Source organism: Musca domestica, unplaced genomic scaffold, assembly GCF_030504385.1.
Source record: "Musca domestica strain aabys unplaced genomic scaffold, Musca_domestica.polishedcontigs.V.1.1 2, whole genome shotgun sequence".
NCBI lineage: Eukaryota > Metazoa > Arthropoda > Insecta > Diptera > Muscidae > Musca > Musca domestica.
Genome location: NW_026712249.1, coordinates 44,383,806 through 44,388,559, shown reverse-complemented (window position 1 = coordinate 44,388,559; position 4,754 = coordinate 44,383,806).

The following is a 4,754-nucleotide window of genomic DNA, read 5'->3' as shown; positions in this document are numbered from 1 at the left end:
ATGCCAAAGTGGGGTTCACCTCAAGCAAGCGCTTTCTCAGCTTCCGCAGAACAACATTCGGGCAGCGTGTGACAGTTTCATTGGGTGTTTGAAGGCCTTAATTCGTGTCAAAGGTGACCAAGTCGAACAAACCTAAACTTATTCTAAAAGTTGACGCTATTTCCGACGTTTTTTGCTTTAAATAAAATTTAAAATAAAAATGTGAAAATTGTGGCCCTTGACTTTTTTGCAGTTGTTTTATTTCACTCTGCGTATGGGGGCTATACGAAGACGGCCTGTATAAGTTGTAGTATCCAGTACAAACTCTAAATACGAAATGTGAAATAATGTCCTAAAATCATTTAAATACCGAATATCCGGGGTACCGTTTTATGGGGGCTATGCGCCCTATATAGACAATTCCCTTCTAGAGGGTAAAGTACTCATTTAAAGTACTTGTGTAGAATTTCAAACAATTGCATTGAAAAATGTGGCCAAAATCATCAATATTCCGAATATTGGGAGGTACTGTTATGTGGGGGCTATACGATATCGTGGACTGATATAGCCCATCTTCGAACTTGACCTGTCTGCTGACTTTCTTAATTCCTTTTGAATCTAGTGTCATTATAACAGACGGACGGACAGGGCTAAATCGTCTTAGAGTTTTACGCTGATCAAAAATATGTTTATCTTGTTAGGCCTAAAATTATTATTTTGATGAGTTACAAACGTAATGACGAACTTAATGGAGTAGTATGGACACCTATGTATGTTGGAGGGTATATAAACATTTGACAAGAAAAAAACGTCCGATCGCATATATAAATGCTAATATTAAATATTTTATAAAATTGGTAAATGTGAAAAATTATTTTCAACAATATTTTACAGCTGTTATAGAAAATACAAGATATAGGCGGAAGAGAAACTGCTCGGTTTTCATTAATGATCGGCAACTGCTACTAGATCTTTGACACACAGACACTACCCATTAGATGGAGGCCATTGGAATATTTTCGTTCCGTTTGTAACACCTCGGAACATTTGTCGAATTTTCTTTTTAAGTATTGAGGAAAAAATATCTGTGGCTGTTTTTATCTTTCCCCCTCATTCCATACTTTACATTACTTTGGCAAAACTTATTTGCATAAATTAATTACAACACGATGATAACAAACAAAGTAGGTTAGCAAAAAAAAGCAGTGTTGCTTAAACGTTATAATAAACAACCTGTCTCAGGCTGCATGTCTGTCTGTCCATCTGTGTGTGAACGTGTGTCCACATTATAATGGATTAGGACACATCAGTGGTAATTAAAAATGTGTAAGTGATGAAATGTCATACATTAATCAAGAAAAGTAAACAATGTTGTAATGAAATGCGTGCGTGTGTGTGCGTCATTGATTTCGATTACTTAGTACTTCTTCTTCCTCATTTACCGGTTGGCAATGACATAAATAAAATATAAGGTAATGAGTGGGTTTAAGTACAATAATTTAATTAAGAAAGTCTTATTTACTGTTTCATTTAAAGAGGTACTTTTGATTGAAAATATTTATATTAAAATTAAACTTATTATTCAATATTCCATTAAAAATATTAAAAACCAGTAAAGAAAGGTCAAAAGTCGGGCGGGGCTCACTATATGATACCCCACGCTACTTTGCATATTTAGTACAGCTACGCGTTTCGAACAAAGGTTTACATTGGTAATTTATGTGAAGTACGTCATTCCAGCTATAAACTTTTTTGAAAGCGTATTACGACTTTAGAGCAGTTATAATTTGGAATCAGATGGAACTAATATATATGGGACGTATATATAGAACTCTGAATCGTTTTCCGCCAAATTTGACGAATTAGATATATGTATGGAAGTTATGTCCAAATCTGAACCGATGTCTGGTTCCAAATCTCTAGATTTTCTCCAAAATTGAAGTACTTGATTCTATGCTGAATTCGGTCGGATGTTCCGAAATGCATCATATTTGTACGAATATTACACATATTACGAACAATAAATTAGAAATCGGAAGAAGATATATATAGGAGCTATATCTAAATCAGAAACGATATTCACCAAAATTGCCAGACATACTTCTAGGTTATACTGGACCTTGTGTGCTAAAATTAATTTGATTCGGACTGATATTAATATTAATTGGATCTGAGAATCATAATTTTCAATGGGGTTCGTCCTTAGGCCAAGCAAATGATGATCTGCATACAGACGGATGGGCATGTTGGTTTGTTTGAACGGATTGATCTGGATATTAAAACTGTTGGTATTGGATTCTATGCTGATAGAGAGGGTTAGGATGATAAGTTGGGATTTTGAAATGTGTTTAGCAAGCATACTGGTACTAAATTTGATATTAAGTGAACGAATAATGCTTGAAATCTGAAATTTGACATAAGGATCACTATTAGTGTATTGGGTATGTAAGTGAGTTGAGATTTGGAGATGGTTTTGTAAATACGTAATAAAAGGTTCTAAATTGTACTAAATTTGCTATTAATGGGTTTATCGAAATTATAACAATACATGTATCAAAGGACTAAAATGCACTAAATTCGGTAATTGAAAATTTTTGAAAATATGGAGGTGGTTTCGGAAATGTGTACTATAATTGTACGAAAAGTACTGAATGTTCTTAAAATTGTATTGTGTGAAGGAGAAATCCTCAAATTTGATATTGAGGTCTCTGTTGGTATCTCGAATTGAGATACAGGGTGAGATAAAAAAACTGCAACATATAATAATTTTTACTTTTTTTAAATGTAATTGAATGAAAGAAAAAATGTCGGAAATAGCATCGAATTTTAGAGAAAGTTTAGATTTGTTCGAATTGGTCACCTTTGGCACGAATTATGGCCTTCAAACGGCCAATGAAACCGCCACACGCTGCCCGAATGTTGCTATGCGGTATTTTAGCCTATTACCAGCGAAGCGATTGCTTGAGGTGATCGACATTTTGGTATTTTTTTTTTCCAACCTTGCTTTCCAAAATGCTCCAGACACAATAGTCCAATGTATTGGTATCCGGAGATTTTGGTGTCCATTGTGCGCTGGAAATGAAGCCAGAAACCTCATTTTGTAACCATTCTTGTGTGGCGCAAAATGTTTGCGTGGCCAAGGCTTTAATACACCCTCCAGATTATTTTCGCTATAATCTTCGGCATTTATTCTGAGGCCACGGTCGATCAATACGAGCGGAGAACCACCATCGGTTGTTCTGGCGGCCCACACCATCACCATGACCGGTGTTTGAGTTCTGGTGGCCAACCGAAGGTGCGCATTTTAAGCTGACCTCTTTGGTAAGTAAACACCATCATTTTGCAGTTTGTAAACATGCTGGACAACGAATGTTTTCTCATCGGAAAAAAACCAAATTCGGCAGTTCACCACACTCGGCCAAGCAAAGCTAGTTTTTAGGTTTCTTTGAGTCTATTTTCTTTCTGTTGCGGTGTAAGTTCTTGCACTTTGTGGAATTTCAAATGGTATATTGCGATACGTTCAGCTCACCAGCCATTTTTCGGCCACTGCGACGCGGGTTTCGATCAAGTCGCTTCTTTACTTTCCGAATCATTTCTGCTGATGTTGTTGTTTTCTTCCGTCCACTTCCTTGACGTCGGGTTACGCTACCACTATCATGGTACCGAGCGATGGTACGAGACACAAAAGATTTAAATGCTGGAGTGCTCTAACGATAGCCATTTGTGGTTTTCTAGTCAAATACAAAGAAATCATACTATCACGCTTGAATTCAATCACGAAAAACTTTTTTCTGGAAAATTCTCACCAAATTGCTTTTGTACGCTTATAAACAATATAATGAGCTGTCACTGGCATAATTTCAACAGCTGTCGGACGAGTGGCTTAGAAATGACAGCAGTCTGAAATTGGTTGCAGTTTTTTCAACCTGCACATACAATTTTTAAAATTAGTATTTTAAAATTCACAACCTGTATTCAGACTCATTTTTTTTTAATAAAACTCAATTTGTATTCAGCCTTAAAAGCTATTTTTAAAAATCCTCCTCTTATATATGTATATGTACATATATATATAAATATATGTATAGCTTTGAAGAAATATTGTCAAAAATCCAAGCTCTATGTCCAGACTTAAACAATATTTTTAGAAAAGCTACGACTTATAAATTTTGTTCAAAGAGACTGGGAACTAATTAAATTATTTCGACGAAGTCGCCATAAGGAGTTCGTAACTGAAGTACAGTGCGGAAGCTTTTAAATTAAAGTTTTTATTCTTATATTCCACAGATTAATCCCAACTGATGTTAGTGGGATGAAATGAACCTCGCCTAATAATTTCCCAAACGGCAGAATGATGTAATTTATCAAATTAATCCCTTCATACTCCAATCATATTCTGGAATTAAGCCCCATATTGTTCCACATATTAAATGGAAAATGTCAAATGAAATTGCCGCAGCATATTAATTTTATGGAAATTTTCAATTTTATTTATATTTACATGTCAACTGCCAGGTGCTTACTTTGTCTAAAGGCATTCTTTTGCAAATCTGCACGTCTATGGCCTGGTGCAAACAGAATTTAATTTATAGACAAAATAATTAAAATAAAATTTAATTCTTTGAATATATCATCAGATTTTACTTCTTATCTGAGTGCAGACAGTTTACAACGAAAATTCTTCTTCTAGTTGTGTGCATACACATACATATGTAGATATGTATGTATTTAATCACAACAAGTGTGATGGCGACACAAATACCCACGAACAGCAC